We start from the raw sequence: 20,100 nt of genomic DNA on the forward strand, positions 1-20,100 counted from the left end.
CTCCCACATGCTTCAACCGATTCACCTCGTTCAACCTTTCACACGTTCCAAAAATTCATGGCACGCTTGCCAGTATTTTTCGCGTTCATAACATTTACCGTTTTTAAGTAATTAGCAAATTTGTGCCTTTTATTTCCCCATTCATTCTTAATGGCAATGTCAACCCGAGCCAGTTTCCTGTAGTGGGTTCGATTCCCACATTGGGCGTCATTAATTAATTTACTCTTTATTCTTCCCGCTTATCATTTTCAACGCTTATCATTTGTAACTAACATTCGCATTCAACATTCATTACATTAAGCAATTTCCACCACTTTGATTACGTATTCGCATTCAACAAACACATTCATTACATTAACCAATTGCAACCACGACATAGTAAGGGACTCAATTAGCTCGTGGGAAACACAAGTGATTCCACTACACGAGCATCATTCCCGAGTGGTATCAAAACCCGCGTCAGTTCGATTCCCACATTGGGCGTCATTATTTATTTTACTCTTTATCCTTCCCGGTTATCATTTTCAACGGTTATCATTTGTAACTTTTGTCATTCGCATTCAACATTCATTACATTAAGCAATTTCCACCACTTTGATTACGCATTCGCATTCAACAAACACATTCATTACATTAACCAAATTCAACCAGCAAGAAGGAAGGGTCCTCATTAGCTCAGTCGGAAACACAATGGAAATGTCAACCCAAGCCAGTTTCCTGTAGTGGGTTCGATTCCCACATTGGGAGTCATAAATTATTTTACTCTTTATTCTTCCCCCTTATCATTTTCAACGCTTATCATTTGTACCTTTTTTGTAACATTTGTAACGTTTCATTTTTAACGCTTATCATTTGTACCTTTTTGTAACATGTATTTGTAACATTTTCCCATTTATTTCACAATTATCTATTTTCCCTTTGTATTCTTCCCGCTCATCATTTTTAACGCTTAACGTTTGTAACTTAACATCTGCCTTCGCCTTCACACGCAATTTCTTCCGAAATTGCAATTCTAGTTTTTATTAAACAACTTATTCCTCCCACTTTTTTAACATCTAACTACTCCCACATGCTTCAACCGATTCACCTCGTTCAAACTTTCACACGTTCCAAAAATTCATGGCACGCTTGCCAGTATTTTTCGCGTTCATAACATTTACCGTTTTTAAGTAATTAGCAAATTTGTGCCTTTTATTTCCCCATTCATTCTTAATGGCAATGTCAACCCGAGCCAGTTTCCTGTAGTGGGTTCGATTCCCACATTGGGCGTCATTAATTATTTTACTCTTTATTCTTCCCGCTTATCATTTTCAACGCTTATCATTTGTAACTAACATTCGCATTCAACATTCATTACATTAAGCAATTTCCACCACTTTGATTACGTATTCGCATTCAACAAACACATTCATTACATTAACCAATTGCAACCACGACATAGTAAGGGACTCAATTAGCTCGTGGGAAACACAAGTGATTCCAGTACACGAGCATCATTCCCGAGTGGTATCAAAACCCGCGTCAGTTCGATTCCCACAGTGGGCGTCATTATTTATTTTACTCTTTATCCTTCCCGGTTATCATTTTCAACGGTTATCATTTGTAACTTTTGTCATTCGCATTCAACATTCATTACATTAAGCAATTTCCACCACTTTGATTACGCATTCGCATTCAACAAACACATTCATTACATTAACCAAATTCAACAGTTACTGAGGTAGGAACCTGATTAGCTCAGTTGGAAACACAATGGCAATGTCAACCTGCGCCAGTTTCCTGTAGTGGGTTCGATTCCCACTTTGGGCGTCATAAATTATTTTACTCTTTATTCTTCCCCCTTATCATTTGTACCTTTTTTGTAACATTTGTAACGTTTCATTTTTAACGCTTATCATTTGTACCTTTTTGTAACATGTATTTGTAACATTTTCCCATTTATTTCACAATTATCTATTTTCCCTTTGTATTCTTCCCGCTCATCATTTTTAACGCTTAACGTTTGTAACTTAACATCTGCCTTCGCCTTCACACGCAATTTCTTCCGAAATTGCAATTCTAGTTATTATTAAACAACTTATTCCTCCCACTTTTTTGACATCCAACTACTCCCACATGCTTCAACCGATTCACCTCGTTCAAACTTTCACACGTTCCAAAAATTCATGGCACGCTTGCAAGTATTTTTCGCGTTCATAACATTCACCGTTTTTAAGTAATTAGCAAATTTGTGCCTTTTATTTCCCCATTCATTCTTAATGGCAATGTCAACCCGAGCCAGTTTCCTGTAGTGGGTTCGATTCCCACATTGGGCGTCATTAATTATTTTACTCTTTATTCTTCCCGCTTATCATTTTTAACGCTTATCATTTGTAACTAACATTCGCATTCAACATTCATTACATTAAGCAATTTCCACCACTTTGATTACGTATTCGCATTCAACAAACACATTCAATACATTAACCAAATTCAACCAGTTTGTAGACAGGGACACAATTAGCTCGTGGGAAACACAAGTGATTCCAGTACATGAGCATCTTTCCCGAGTGGTATCAAATCCCGCGTCAGTTCGATTCCCACGTTGGGCGTCATTATATATTTTACTCTTTATCCTTCCCCTTATCATTTTCAACGCTTATCATTTGTACCTTTTTTGTAACATTTGTAACATTTCATTTTTAACGCTTATCATTTGTACCTTTTTGTAACATGTATTTGTAACATTTTCCCATTTATTTCACAATTATTTCTTTCCCTTTTCATTCTTCCCGCTCATCATTTTTAACGCTTAACGTTTCTAAATTAACATCTGCCTTCGCCTTCACACGCAATTTCTTCCGAAATTGCAATTCTAGTTGTGTGAAGGCGAAGGCCTTCACACATTGATATTGTACTTTATTATTAAACAACTTATTCCTCCCACTTTTTTGACATCTAACTACTCCCACATGCTTCAACCCATTCACCTCGTTCAAACTTTCACACGTTCCAAAAATTCATGGCACGCTTGCCAGTATTTTTCGCGTTCATAACATTTACCGTTTTTAAGTAATTAGCAAATTTGTGCCTTTTATTTCCCCATTCATTCTTAATGGCAATGTCAACCCGAGCCAGTTTCCTGTAGTGGGTTCGATTCCCACATTAGGCGTCATTAATTATTTTACTCTTTATTCTTCCCGCTTATCATTTTCAACGCTTATCATTTGTAACTAACATTCGCATTCAACATTCATTACATTAAGCAATTTCCACCACTTTGATTACGTATTCGCATTCAACAAACACATACATTACATTAACCAATTTCAACAACTCCATAGTAAGGGACTCAATTAGCTCGTGGGAAACACAAGTGATTCCAGTACACGAGCATCATTCCCGAGTGGTATCAAAACCCGCGTCAGTTCGATTCCCACATTGGGCGTCATTATTTATTTTACTCTTTATCCTTCCCGGTTATCATTTTCAACGGTTATCATTTGTAACTTTTGTCATTCGCATTCAACATTCATTACATTAAGCAATTTCCACCACTTTGATTACGCATTCGCATTCAACAAACACATTCATTACATTAACCAAATTCAACCGTCACTGAGGTAGGAACCTGATTAGCTCAGTTGGAAACACAATGGCAATGTCAACCTGCGCCAGTTTCCCGTAGTGGGTTCGATTCCCACTTTGGGCGTCATAAATTATTTTACTCTTTATTCTTCCCCCTTATCATTTGTACCTTTTTTGTAACATTTGTAACATTTCATTTTTAACGTTTATCATTTGTACCTTTTTGTAACATGTATTTGTAACATTTTCCCATTTATTTCACAATAATTTATTTTCCCTTTTCATTCTTCCCGCTTATCATTTTTAACGCTTAACGTTTGTAAATTAACATCTGCCTTCGCCTTCACACGCAATTTCTTCCGAAATTGCAATTCTAGTTATTATTATTAAACAACTTATTCCTCCCACTTTTTTGACATCTAACTACTCCCACATGCTTCAACCGATTCACCTCGTTCAAACTTTCACACGTTCCAAAAATTCATGGCAAGCTTGCCACCTTTTTTCCCCTTCATAACATTTACAGTTTTTAAGTAATTAGCAAATTTGTGCCTTTTATTTCCCCATTCATTCTTAATGGCAATGTCAACCCGAGCCAGTTTCCTGTAGTGGGTTCGATTCCCACATTGGGCGTCATTAATTATTTTACTCTTTATTCTTCCCGCTTATCATTTTCAACGCTTATCATTTGTAACTAACATTCGCATTCAACATTCATTACATTAAGCAATTTCCACCACTTTGATTACGTATTCGCATTCAACAAACACATACATTACATTAACCAATTTCAACAACTCCATAGTAAGGGACTCAATTAGCTCGTGGGAAACACAAGTGATTCCAGTACACGAGCATCATTCCCGAGTGGTATCAAAACCCGCGTCAGTTCGATTCCCACATTGGGCGTCATTATTTATTTTACTCTTTATCCTTCCCGGTTATCATTTTCAACGGTTATCATTTGTAACTTTTGTCATTCGCATTCAACATTCATTACATTAAGCAATTTCCACCACTTTGATTACGCATTCGCATTCAACAAACACATTCATTACATTAACCAAATTCAACCGTCACTGAGGTAGGAACCTGATTAGCTCAGTTGGAAACACAATGGCAATATCAACCTGCGCCAGTTTCCCGTAGTGGGTTCGATTCCCACTTTGGGCGTCATAAATTATTTTACTCTTTATTCTTCCCCCTTATCATTTGTACCTTTTTTGTAACATTTGTAACATTTCATTTTTAACGTTTATCATTTGTACCTTTTTGTAACATGTATTTGTAACATTTTCCCATTTATTTCACAATAATCTATTTTCCCTTTTCATTCTTCCCGCTTATCATTTTTAACGCTTAACGTTTGTAAATTAACATCTGCCTTCGCCTTCACACGCAATTTCTTCCGAAATTGCAATTCTAGTTATTATTGTGTGAAGGCGAAGGCCTTCACACATTGTTATTGTGTGAAGGCGAAGGCCTTCACACATTGTTATTGTGTGAAGGCGAAGGCCTTCACACATTGTTATTCTACTTTATTATTATTTTTATTAAACAACTTATTCCTCCCACTTTTTTGACATCCAACTACTCCCACAGGCTTCAACCGATTCACCTCGTTCAACCTTTCACACGTTCCAAAAATTCATGCCAAGCTTGCCACTTTTTTTCTCGTTCATAACATTTACCGTTTTTAAGTAATTAGCAAATTTGTGCCTTTTATTTCCCCATTCATTCTTAATGGCAATGTCAACCCGAGCCAGTTTCCTGTAGTGGGTTCAATTCCCACTTTGGGCGTCATAAATTATTTTACTCTTTATTCTTCCCCCTTATCATTTGTACCTTTTTTGTAACATTTCATTTTTAACGCTTATCATTTGTACCTTTTTGTAACATGTATTTGTAACATTTTCCCATTTATTTCACAATAATTTATTTTCCCTTTCTACTCTTCCCGCTCATCATTTTTAACGCTTAACGTTTGTAAATTAACATCTGCCTTCGCCTTCACACGCAATTTCTTCCGAAATTGCAATTCTAGTTCTACTTTATTATTGTGTGAAGGCGAAGGCCTTCACACATTGTTATTCTACTTTATTATTATTTTTATTAAACAACTTATTCCTCCCACTTTTTTGACATCCAACTACTCCCACATGCTTCAACCGATTCACCTCGTTCAAACTTTCACACGTTCCAAAGATTCATGGCAAGCTTGCCACTTTTTTTCTCGTTCATAACATTTACCGTTTTTAAGTAATTAGCAAATTTGTGCCTTTTATTTCCCCATTCATTCTTAATGGCAATGTCAACCCGAGCCAGTTTCCTGTAGTGGGTTCGATTCCCACATTGGGCGTCATTATTTATTTTACTCTTTATTCTTCCCGCTTATCATTTTCAACGCTTATCATTTGTAACTAACATTCGCATTCAACATTCATTACATTAAGCAATTTCCACCACTTTAATTACGTATTCGCATTCAACAAACACATTCATTACATTAACCAATTTCAACCACGGCATAGTAAGGGACTCAATTAGCTCGTGGGAAACACAAGTGATTCCAGTACACGAGCATCATTCCCGAGTGGTATCAAAACCCGCGTCAGTTCGATTCCCACGTTGGGCGTCATTATTTATTTTACTCTTTATCCTTTCCCTTATCATTTTCAACGCTTATCATTTGTACCTTTTTTGTAACATTTGTAACATTTCATTTTTAACGCTTATCATTTGTACCTTTTTGTAACATGTATTTGTAACATTTTCCCATTTATTTCACAATTATTTCTTTCCCTTTTCATTCTTCCCTCTCATCATTTTTAACGCTTAACGTTTCTAAATTACCATCTGCCTTCGCCTTCACACGCAATTTCTTCCGAAATTGCAATTCTAGTTGTGTGAAGGCGAAGGCCTTCACACATTGATATTGTACTTTATTATTAAACAACTTATTCCTCCCACTTTTTTGACATCTAACTACTCCCACATGCTTCAACCGATTCACCTCGTTCAACCTTTCACACGTTCCAAAAATTCATGGCACGCTTGCCAGTATTTTTCGCGTTCATAACATTTACCGTTTTTAAGTAATTAGCAAATTTGTGCCTTTTATTTCCCCATTCATTCTTAATGGCAATGTCAACCCGAGCCAGTTTCCTGTAGTGGGTTCGATTCCCACATTGGGCGTCATTAATTATTTTACTCTTTATTCTTCCCGCTTATCATTTTCAACGCTTATCATTTGTAACTAACATTCGCATTCAACATTCATTACATTAAGCAATTTCCACCACTTTGATTACGTATTCGCATTCAACAAACACATTCATTACATTAACCAATTGCAACCACGACATAGTAAGGGACTCAATTAGCTCGTGGGAAACACAAGTGATTCCAGTACACGAGCATCATTCCCGAGTGGTATCAAAACCCGCGTCAGTTCGATTCCCACATTGGGCGTCATTATTTATTTTACTCTTTATCCTTCCCGGTTATCATTTTCAACGGTTATCATTTGTAACTTTTGTCATTCGCATTCAACATTCATTACATTAAGCAATTTCCACCACTTTGATTACGCATTCGCATTCAACAAACACATTCATTACATTACCCAAATTCAACCATCACTGACGTAGGAACCTGATTAGCTCAGTTGGAAACACAATGGCTATGTCAACCTGCGTCAGTTTCCTGTAGTGGGTTCGATTCCCACATTGGGCGTCATAAATTATTTTACTCTTTATTCTTCCCCCTTATCATTTGTACCTTTTTTGTAACATTTGTAACATTTCATTTTTAACGCTTATCATTTGTACCTTTTTGTAGCATGTATTTGTAACATTTTCCCATTTATTTCACAATTATTTATTTTCCCTTTATATTCTTCCCGCTCATCATTTTTAACGCTTAACGTTTGTAAATTAACATCTGCCTTCGCCTTCACACGCAATTTCTTCCGAAATTGCAATTCTAGTTATTTTTTTTATTAAACAACTTATTCCTCCCACTTTTTTGACATCTAACTACTCCCACATGCTTCAACCGATTCACCTCGTTCAAACTTTCACACGTTCCAAAAATTCATGGCAAGCTTGCCACTTTTTTTCTCGTTCATAACATTTACCGTTTTTAAGTAATTAGCAAATTTGTGCCTTTTATTTCCCCATTCATTCTTAATGGCAATGTCAACCCGAGCCAGTTTCCTGTAGTGGGTTCGATTCCCACATTGGGCGTCATTAATTATTTTACTCTTTATTCTTCCCGCTTATCATTTTTAACGCTTATCATTTGTAACTAACATTCGCATTCAACATTCATTACATTAAGCAATTTCCACCACTTTGATTACGTATTCGCATTCAACAAACACATTCATTACATTAACCAATTGCAACCACGACATAGTAAGGGACTCAATTAGCTCGTGGAAAACACAAGTGATTCCAGTACACGAGCATCATTCCCGAGTGGTATCAAAACCCGCGTCAGTTCGATTCCCACATTGGGCGTCATTATTTATTTTACTCTTTATCCTTCCCGGTTATCATTTTCAACGGTTATCATTTGTAACTTTTGTCATTCGCATTCAACATTCATTACATTAAGCAATTTCCACCACTTTGATTACGCATTCGCATTCAACAAACACATTCATTACATTAACCAAATTCAACCAGCAAGAAGGAAGGATCCTCGTTAGCTCAGTCGGAAACACAATGGAAATGTCAACCCGAGCCAGTTTCCTGTAGTGGGTTCGATTCCCACATTGGGAGTCATAAATTATTTTACTCTTTATTCTTCCCCCTTATCATTTTCAACGCTTATCATTTGTACCTTTTTTGTAACATTTGTAACGTTTCATTTTTAACGCTTATCATTTGTACCTTTTTGTAACATGTATTTGTAACATTTTCCCATTTATTTCACAATTATCTATTTTCCCTTTGTATTCTTCCCGCTCATCATTTTTAACGCTTAACGTTTGTAACTTAACATCTGCCTTCGCCTTCACACGCAATTTCTTCCGAAATTGCAATTCTAGTTCTACTTTATTATTATTTTTTTTATTAAACAACTTATTCCTCCCACTTTTTTGACATCTAACTACTCCCACATGCTTCAACCGATTCACCTCGTTCAAACTTTCACACGTTCCAAAAATTCATGGCAAGCTTGCCACTTTTTTTCTCGTTCATAACATTTACCGTTTTTAAGTAATTAGCAAATTTGTGCCTTTTATTTCCCCATTCATTCTTAATGGCAATGTCAACCCGAGCCAGTTTCCTGTAGTGGGTTCGATTCCCACATTGGGCGTCATTAATTATTTTACTCTTTATTCTTCCCGCTTATCATTTTTAACGCTTATCATTTGTAACTAACATTCGCATTCAACATTCATTACATTAAGCAATTTCCACCACTTTGATTACGTATTCGCATTCAACAAACACATTCATTACATTAACCAAATTCGACCAGTATGTAGACAGGGACACAATTAGCTCGTGGGAAGCACAAGTGATTCCAGTACACGAGCATCTTTCCCGAGTGGTATCAAATCCTGCGTCAGTTCGATTCCCACATTGGGCGTCATTATATATTTTACTCTTTATCCTTCCCCTTATCATTTTCAACGCTTATCATTTGTACCTTTTTTGTAACATTTGTAACATTTCATTTTTAACGCTTATCATTTGTACCTTTTTGTAACATGTATTTGTAACATTTTCCCATTTATTTCACAATTATTTCTTTCCCTTTTCATTCTTCCCGCTCATCATTTTTAACGCTTAACGTTTCTAAATTAACATCTGCCTTCGCCTTCACACGCAATTTCTTCCGAAATTGCAATTCTAGTTGTGTGAAGGCGAAGGCCTTCACACATTGATATTGTACTTTATTATTAAACAACTTATTCCTCCCACTTTTTTGACATCTAACTACTCCCACATGCTTCAACCGATTCACCTCGTTCAACCTTTCACACGTTCCAAAAATTCATGGCACGCTTGCCAGTATTTTTCGCGTTCATAACATTTACCGTTTTTAAGTAATTAGCAAATTTGTGCCTTTTATTTCCCCATTCATTCTTAATGGCAATGTCAACCCGAGCCAGTTTCCTGTAGTGGGTTCGATTCCCACATTGGGCGTCATTAATTATTTTACTCTTTATTCTTCCCGCTTATCATTTTCAACGCTTATCATTTGTAACTAACATTCGCATTCAACATTCATTACATTAAGCAATTTCCACCACTTTGATTACGTATTCGCATTCAACAAACACATTCATTACATTAACCAATTGCAACCACGACATAGTAAGGGACTCAATTAGCTCGTGGGAAACACAAGTGATTCCAGTACACGAGCATCATTCCCGAGTGGTATCAAAACCCGCGTCAGTTCGATTCCCACATTGGGCGTCATTATTTATTTTACTCTTTATCCTTCCCGGTTATCATTTTCAACGGTTATCATTTGTAACTTTTGTCATTCGCATTCAACATTCATTACATTAAGCAATTTCCACCACTTTGATTACGCATTCGCATTCAACAAACACATTCATTACATTAACCAAATTCAACCAGCAAGAAGGAAGGATCCTCGTTAGCTCAGTCGGAAACACAATGGAAATGTCAACCCGAGCCAGTTTCCTGTAGTGGGTTCGATTCCCACATTGGGAGTCATAAATTATTTTACTCTTTATTCTTCCCCCTTATCATTTTCAACGCTTATCATTTGTACCTTTTTTGTAACATTTGTAACGTTTCATTTTTAACGCTTATCATTTGTACCTTTTTGTAACATGTATTTGTAACATTTTCCCATTTATTTCACAATTATCTATTTTCCCTTTGTATTCTTCCCGCTCATCATTTTTAACGCTTAACGTTTGTAACTTAACATCTGCCTTCGCCTTCACACGCAATTTCTCCCGAAATTGCAATTCTAGTTATTATTATTAAACAACTTATTCCTCCCACTTTTTTGACATCTAACTACTCCCACATGCTTCAACCGATTCACCTCGTTCAAACTTTCACACGTTCCAAAAATTCATGGCAAGCTTGCCACTTTTTTTCTCGTTCATAACATTTACCGTTTTTAAGTAATTAGCAAATTTGTGCCCTTTAATTCCCCCATTCATTCTTAATGGCAATGTCAACCCGAGCTAGTTTCCTGTAGTGGGTTCGATTCCCACATTGGGAGTCATAAATTATTTTACTCTTTATTCTTCCCCCTTATAATTTTCAACGCTTATCATTTGTACCTTTTTTGTAACATTTGTAACGTTTCATTTTTAACGCTTATCATTTGTACCTTTTTGTAACATGTATTTGTAACATTTTCCCATTTATTTCACAATTATCTATTTTCCCTTTGTATTCTTCCCGCTCATCATTTTTAACGCTTAACGTTTGTAACTTAACATCTGCCTTCGCCTTCACACGCAATTTCTTCCGAAATTGCAATTCTAGTTGTGTGAAGGCGAAGGCCTTCACACATTGATATTGTACTTTATTATTAAACAACTTATTCCTCCCACTTTTTTGACATCTAACTACTCCCACATGCTTCAACCGATTCACCTCGTTCAACCTTTCACACGTTCCAAAAATTCATGGCACGCTTGCCAGTATTTTTCGCGTTCATAACATTTACCGTTTTTAAGTAATTAGCAAATTTGTGCCTTTTATTTCCCCATTCATTCTTAATGGCAATGTCAACCCGAGCCAGTTTCCTGTAGTGGGTTCGATTCCCACATTGGGCGTCATTAATTATTTTACTCTTTATTCTTCCCGCTTATCATTTTCAACGCTTATCATTTGTAACTAACATTCGCATTCAACATTCATTACATTAAGCAACTTCCACCACTTTGATTACGTATTCGCATTCAACAAACACATTCATTACATTAACCAATTGCAACCACGACATAGTAAGGGACTCAATTAGCTCGTGGGAAACACAAGTGATTCCAGTACACGAGCATCATTCCCGAGTGGTATCAAAACCCGCGTCAGTTCGATTCCCACATTGGGCGTCATTATTTATTTTACTCTTTATCCTTCCCGGTTATCATTTTCAACGGTTATCATTTGTAACTTTTGTCATTCGCATTCAACATTCATTACATTAAGCAATTTCCACCACTTTGATTACGCATTCGCATTCAACAAACACATTCATTACATTAACCAAATTCAACCAGCAAGAAGGAAGGATCCTCATTAGCTCAGTCGGAAACACAATGGAAATGTCAACCCGAGCCAGTTTCCTGTAGTGGGTTCGATTCCCACATTGGGAGTCATAAATTATTTTACTCTTTATTCTTCCCCCTTATCATTTTCAACGCTTATCATTTGTACCTTTTTTGTAACATTTGTAACGTTTCATTTTTAACGCTTATCATTTGTACCTTTTTGTAACATGTATTTGTAACATTTTCCCATTTATTTCACAATTATCTATTTTCCCTTTGTATTCTTCCCGCTCATCATTTTTAACGCTTAACGTTTGTAACTTAACATCTGCCTTCGCCTTCACACGCAATTTCTTCCGAAATTGCAATTCTAGTTATTATTATTTTTATTAAACAACTTATTCCTCCCACTTTTTTAACATCTAACTACTCCCACATGCTTCAACCGATTCACCTCGTTCAAACTTTCACACGTTCCAAAAATTCATGGCACGCTTGCCAGTATTTTTCGCGTTCATAACATTTACCGTTTTTAAGTAATTAGCAAATTTGTGCCTTCTATTTCCCCATTCATTCTTAATAGAAATGTCAACCCGAGCCAGTTTCCTGTAGTGGGTTCGATTCCCACATTGGGCGTCATTAATTATTTTACTCTTTATTCTTCCCGCTTATCATTTTCAACGCTTATCATTTGTAACTAACATTCGCATTCAACATTCATTACATTAAGCAATTTCCACCACTTTGATTACGTATTCGCATTCAACAAACACATTCATTACATTAACCAATTTCAACCACAACATAGCAAGGGACTCAATTAGCTCGTGGGAAACACAAGTGATTCCAGTACACGAGCATCATTCCCGAGTGGTATCAAAACCCGCGTCAGTTCGATTCCCACATTGGGCGTCATTATTTATTTTACTCTTTATCCTTCCCGGTTATCATTTTCAACGGTTATCATTTGTAACTTTTGTCATTCGCATTCAACATTCATTACATTAAGCAATTTCCACCACTTTGATTACGCATTCGCATTCAACAAACACATTTATTACATTAACCGAATTCAACCAGCAAGAAGGAAGGATCCTCATTAGCTCAGTCGGAAACACAATGGAAATGTCAACCCGAGCCAGTTTCCTGTAGTGGGTTCGATTCCCACATTGGGAGTCATAAATTATTTTACTCTTTATTCTTCCCCCTTATCATTTTCAACGCTTATCATTTGTACCTTTTTTGTAACATTTGTAACGTTTTATTTTTAACGCTTATCATTTGTACCTTTTTGTAACATGTATTTGTAACATTTTCCCATTTATTTCACAATTATCTATTTTCCCTTTGTATTCTTCCCGCTCATCATTTTTAACGCTTAACGTTTGTAACTTAACATCTGCCTTCGCCTTCACACGCAATTTCTTCCGAAATTGCAATTCTAGTTATTATTATTGTGTGAAGGCGAAGGCCTTCACACATTGATATTGTACTTTATTATTAAACAACTTATTCCTCCCACTTTTTTGACATCTAACTACTCCCACATGCTTCAACCCATTCACCTCGTTCAAACTTTCACACGTTCCAAAAATTCATGGCACGCTTGCCAGTATTTTTCGCGTTCATAACATTTACCGTTTTTAAGTAATTAGCAAATTTGTGCCTTTTATTTCCCCATTCATTCTTAATGGCAATGTCAACCCGAGCCAGTTTCCTGTAGTGGGTTCGATTCCCACATTGGGCGTCATTAATTATTCTACTCTTTATTCTTCCCGCTTATCATTTTCAACGCTTATCATTTGTAACTAACATTCGCATTCAACATTCATTACATTAAGCAATTTCCACCACTTTGATTACGTATTCGCATTCAACAAACACATTCATTACATTAACCAAATTCAACCAATAAAAGAAAGGGACTCAATTAGCTCGTGGGAAACACAAGTGATTCCAGTACACGAGCATCTTTCCCGAGTGGTATCAAAACCCGCGTCAGTTCGATTCCCACATTGGGCGTCATTATTTATTTTACTCTTTATCCTTCCCGGTTATCATTTTCAACGGTTATCATTTGTAACTTTTGTCATTCGCATTCAACATTCATTACATTAAGCAATTTCCACCACTTTGATTACGCATTCGCATTCAACAAACACATTCATTACATTAACCAAATTCAACAGTTACTGAGGTAGGAACCTGATTAGCTCAGTTGGAAACACAATGGCAATGTCAACCTGCGCCAGTTTCCTGTAGTGGGTTCGATTCCCACTTTGGGCGTCATAAAGTATTTTACTCTTTATTCTTCCCCCTTATCATTTGTACCTTTTTTGTAACATTTGTAACGTTTCATTTTTAACGCTTATCATTTGTACCTTTTTGTAACATGTATTTGTAACATTTTCCCATTTATTTCACAATTATCTATTTTCCCTTTGTATTCTTCCCGCTCATCATTTTTAACGCTTAACGTTTGTAACTTAACATCTGCCTTCGCCTTCACACGCAATTTCTTCCGAAATTGCAATTCTAGTCTACTTTATTGTGTGAAGGCGAAGGCCTTCACACATTGATATTGTACTTTATTATTAAACAACTTATTCCTCCCACTTTTTTGACATCTAACTACTCCCACATGCTTCAACCGATTCACCTCGTTCAAACTTTCACACGTTCCAAAAATTCATGGCACGCTTGCCAGTATTTTTCGCGTTCATAACATTTACCGTTTTTAAGTAATTAGCAAATTTGTGCCTTTTATTTCCCCATTCATTCTTAATGGCAATGTCAACCCGAGCCAGTTTCCTGTAGTGGGTTCGATTCCCACATTGGGCGTCATTAATTATTTTACTCTTTATTCTTCCCGCTTATCATTTTCAACGCTTATCATTTGTAACTAACATTCGCATTCAACATTCATTACATTAAGCAATTTCCACCACTTTGATTACGTATTCGCATTCAACAAACACATTCATTACATTAACCAAATTCAACCAGTATGTAGACAGGGACACAATTAGCTCGTGGGAAACACAAGTGATTCCAGTACACGAGCATCTTTCCCGAGTGGTATCAAAACCCGCGTCAGTTCGATTCCCACATTGGGCGTCATTATTTATTTTACTCTTTATCCTTCCCCTTATCATTTTCAACGCTTATCATTTGTACCTTTTTTGTAACATTTGTAACATTTCATTTTTAACGCTTATCATTTGTACCTTTTTGTAACATGTATTTGTAACATTTTCCCATTTATTTCACAATAATTTATTTTCCCTTTCTATTCTTCCCGCTCATCATTTTTAACGCTTAACGTTTGTAAATCAACATCTGCCTTCGCCTTCACACGCAATTTCTTCCGAAATTGCAATTCTAGTTTTTATTAAACAACTTATTCCTCCCACTTTTTTGACATCCAACTACTCCCATATGCTTCAACCGATTCACCTCGTTCAACCTTTCACACGTTCCAAAAATTCATGGCAAGCTTGCCAGTATTTTTCGCGTTCATAACATTTACCGTTTTTAAGTAATTAGCAAATTTGTGCCTTTTATTTCCCCATTCATTCTTAATGGCAATGTCAACCCGAGCCAGTTTCCTGTAGTGGGTTCGATTCCCACATTGGGCGTCATTAATTGTGTGAAGGCGAAGGCCTTCACACATTGTTATTCTACTTTATTATTATTTTTATTAAACAACTTATTCCTCCCACTTTTTTGACATCCAACTACTCCCACATGCTTCAACCGATTCACCTCGTTCAAACTTTCACACGTTCCAAAAATTCATGGCAAGCTTGCCACTTTTTTTCTCGTTCATAACATTTACCGTTTTTAAGTAATTAGCAAATTTGTGCCTTTTATTTCCCCATTCATTCTTAATGGCAATGTCAACCCGAGCCAGTTTCCTGTAGTGGGTTCGATTCCCACATTGGGCGTCATTATTTATTTTACTCTTTATTCTTCCCCTTATCATTTTCAACGCTTATCATTTGTACCTTTTTTGTAACATTTGTAACATTTCATTTTTAACGCTTATCATTTGTACCTTTTTGTAACATGTATTTGTAACATTTTCCCATTTATTTCACAATTATTTCTTTCCCTTTTCATTCTTCCCTCTCATCATTTTTAACGCTTAACGTTTCTAAATTACCATCTGCCTTCGCCTTCACACGCAATTTCTTCCGAAATTGCAATTCTAGTTATTTTACTCTTTATTCTTCCCGCTTATCATTTTCAACGCTTATCATTTGTAACTAACATTCGCATTCAACATTCATTACATTAAGCAATTTCCACCACTTTGATTACGTATTCGCATTCAACAAACACATTCATTACATTAACCAATTTCAACCTCAACACAGTAAGGGACTCAATTAGCTCGTGGGAAACACAAGTGATTCCAGTACACGAGCGTCATTCCCGAGTGGTATCAAAACCCGCGTCAGTTCGATTCCCACATTGGGCGTCATTATTTATTTTACTCTTTATCCTTCCCGGTTATCATTTTCAACGGTTATCATTTGTAACTTTTGTCATTCGCATCCAACATTCATTACATTAAGCAATGTCCACCACTTTGATTACGCATTCGCATTCAACAAACACATTCATTACATTAACCAAATTCAACCAGACGGAAAGGAAGGATCCTCATTATCTCAGTCGGAAACACAATGGAAATGTCAACCCGAGCCAGTTTCCTGTAGTGGGTTCGATTCCCACATTGGGAGTCGTAAATTATTTTACTCTTTATTCTTCCCCCTTATCATTTTCAACGCTTATCATTTGTACCTTTTTTGTAACATTTGTAACGTTTCATTTTTAACGCTTATCATTTGTACCTTTTTGTAACATGTATTTGTAACATTTTCCCATTTATTTCACAATTATCTATTTTCCCTTTGTATTCTTCCCGCTCATCATTTTTAACGCTTAACGTTTGTAACTTAACATCTGCCTTCGCCTTCACACGCAATTTCTTCCGAAATTGCAATTCTAGTTATTATTATTCAACTTCCGCTCACTTTTTTGACGCTTAACTACTTCCACATACTTCAACCGATTCACTCCATTCCACTTTTCACTTATTCCAAATATTCATGACACGTCTGCTCACATTTTTCACGTTCCAAATTTTTTCCGTTTTCGCAAAATTCACAAATTTATGGCGAATTTCGCCCCATTCATTCTTAATGGCAGATTCAACATTTCACATTAACGTTGTTCCAGTTTGAAATTCACATCATTCAACACATTCAAATCACATTGGGGACATTCCCAAACTTGCCTAATTCAACATTTTCACGTTTTCATCTTTTATTTTGAAATTCACACCCAATTCCTTTTTCCCTTTTCCCTTCTCATTTCTACATTTTTCAACCGATTCAACCCATTCCAACTTTCAACTGTTCATCTTTTGCCTACCTATTCCACAACTTCCCACTTACCAAAAATTTCACATCTTTTATTTTGAAATTCAACCAAAATTCTCTAAAATTTCGTTTTTCTACTCTAATTTCCACATTGTTCAACCGATTCAACCCATTCCAACTTTCAACTGTTCATCATTTTTCTACCTATTCCACAACTTCCCAAAAACTTCACATCTTTTATTTTGAAATTCACAATATTCCCTTTTCCTTTCTCATTTCTACATTTTTCAACCGATTCAACCCATTCCAACTTTCAACTGTTCATCATTTTTCTACCTATTCCACAACTTCCCACTTACCAAAAACTTCGCGTCTTTTATTTTGAAATTCACACCCATTTCCTTTTTCCCTTCTCATTTCTACATTTTTCAACCGATTCGACCCATTCCAACTTTCAACTGTTCATCTTTTTTTTTCCTATTCCACAACTCACCAAAAACTTCACATCTTTTATTTTGAAATTCACACCCAGTTCCTTTTCCCTTCTCATTTCTACATTTTTCAACCGATTCAACTCGTTTCAACATCATTCTGCAGCATTCCTTAAATATTTATTCAACTTCTTCACCTTCACACGCAATTCCTTCAGGAATTGCAAATTCTAGTTATTATTATTATTCAACTTCCGCTCACTTTTTTGACGCTTAACTACTTCCACATACTTCAACCTATTCACTCCATTCCACTTTTCACTTATTCCAAATATTCATGACACGTCTGCTCACATTTTTCACGTTCCAAATTTTTTCCGTTTTCGCAAAATTCGCAAATTTATGGCGAATTTCGCCCCATTCATTCTTAATGGCAGATTCAACATTTCACATTTACGTTGTTCCAGTTTCAAATTCACATAATTCAACACATTCAAATCACATTGGGGACATTCCCAAACTTGCCTAATTCAACATTTTCACGTTTTCATCTTTTATTTTGAAATTCACACCCAATTCCTTTTCCCTTCTCATTTCTACATTTTTCAACCGATTCAACCCATTCCAACTTTCAACTGTTCATCTTTTCTCTACCTATTCCACAACTTCCCACTTACCAAAAACTTCACATCTTTTATTTTGAAATTCAACCAAAATTCTCTAAAATTTCCTTTTTTCTACTTTAATTTCTACATTTTTCAACCGATTCAACACATTCCAACTTTCAACTGTTCATCATTTTTCTACCTATTCCACAACTTCCCAAAAACTTCACATCTTTTATTTTGAAATTCACCCAATTCCTTTTCCCTTCTCATTTCTACATTTTTCAACCGATTCAACCCATTCCAACTTTCAACTGTTCATCTTTTCTCTACCTATTCCACAACTTCCCACTTACCAAAAACTTCACATCTTTTATTTTGAAATTCAACCAAAATTCTCTAAAATTTCCTTTTTTCTACTCTAATTTCTACATTTTTCAACCGATTCAACCCATTCCAACTTTCAACTGTTCATCATTTTTCTACCTATTCCACAACTTCCCAAAAACTTCACATCTTTTATTTTGAAATTCACCCAATTCCCTTTTCCTTTCTCATTTCTACATTTTTCAACCGATTCAACCCATTCCTACTTTCAACTGTTCATCATTTTTCTACCTATTCCACAACTTCCCACTTACCAAAAACTTCACATCTTTTATTTTGAAATTCACACCCAATTCCTTTTTCCCTTCTCATTTCTACACTTTTCAACCGATTCAACCCATTTCAACTTTCAACTGTTCATCATTTTTCTACCTATTCCACAACTTACCAAAAATTTCACATCTTTTATTTTGAAATTCACACCCAATTCCTTTTTTCCTTCTCATTTCTACATTTTTCAACCGATTCAACTCGTTTCAACATCATTCTGCAGCATTCCTTCAATATTTATTCAACTTCTTCACCTTCACACGCAATTCCTTCAGGAATTGCAAATTCTAGTTATTATTCTACTTATTCTGCCCACTTTTTCGGCGCTTAACTACTTCCACATACTTCAACCGATTCACTCCATTCCACTTTTCACTTATTCCAAATATTCATGGCAACACTGCTTAGATTTTTTTCCTTCCAAAAATTTTCCGTTTTCGCAAAATTCACAAATTTACGGCGATTTTTGCCCCATTCATTCTTAATGGCAGATTCAACATTTCACATTTATGTTGTTCCAGTTTGAAATTCACATAATTCAACACATTCAAATCACATTGGGGACATTCCCAAACTTGCCAAATTCAACATTTTCACGTTTTCATCTTTTATTTTGAAATTCACACTCTATTCCTTTTTCCCTTCTCATTTCTACATTTTTCAACCGATTCAACCCATTCCAACTTTCAACTGTTCATCTTTTCTCTACCTATTCCACAACTTCCCACTTACCAAAAACTTCACATCTTTTATTTTGAAATTCACACCCACTTCCTTTTTCCCTTCTCATTTCTACATTTTTCAACCGATTCAACCCATTCCAACTTTCAACTGTTCATCATTTTTCTACCTATTCCACAACTTCCCACTTATCAAAAACTTCACATCTTTTATTTTGAAATTCACACCCAATTCCTTTTTCCCTTCTCATTTCTACATTTTTCAACCGATTCAACCCATTCCAACTTTCAACTGTTCATCATTTTTCTACCTATTCCACAACTTCCCACTTACCAAAAACTTCACATCTTTTATTTTGAAATTCACACCCAATTCCTTTTTCCCTTCTCATTTCTACATTTCTCAACCGATTCAACCCATTCCAACTTTCAACTGTTCATCATTTTTCTACCTATTCCACAACTTACCAAAAACTTCACATCTTTTATTTTGAAATTCACCACAAATTCTCCAAATTTTCTACATTTCTCAAGTAATTCAAC

The 20,100-nt window shown here is 35.8% G+C and overlaps 1 protein-coding gene across 2 annotated transcripts in view; it reads left to right on the forward strand.

Moving 5' to 3' along the window:
- The window catches only part of LOC133153245 (SH3 and multiple ankyrin repeat domains protein 2-like), a 202,593-nt gene that overhangs the window by 149,757 nt on the left and 32,736 nt on the right, over positions 1–20,100 (forward strand). The window lies entirely within an intron of this gene.

The sequence above is a fragment of the Syngnathus typhle genome, linkage group LG4 (genome assembly GCF_033458585.1).
Source record: "Syngnathus typhle isolate RoL2023-S1 ecotype Sweden linkage group LG4, RoL_Styp_1.0, whole genome shotgun sequence".
In the NCBI taxonomy this organism is placed as follows: Eukaryota; Metazoa; Chordata; class Actinopteri; order Syngnathiformes; family Syngnathidae; genus Syngnathus; species Syngnathus typhle.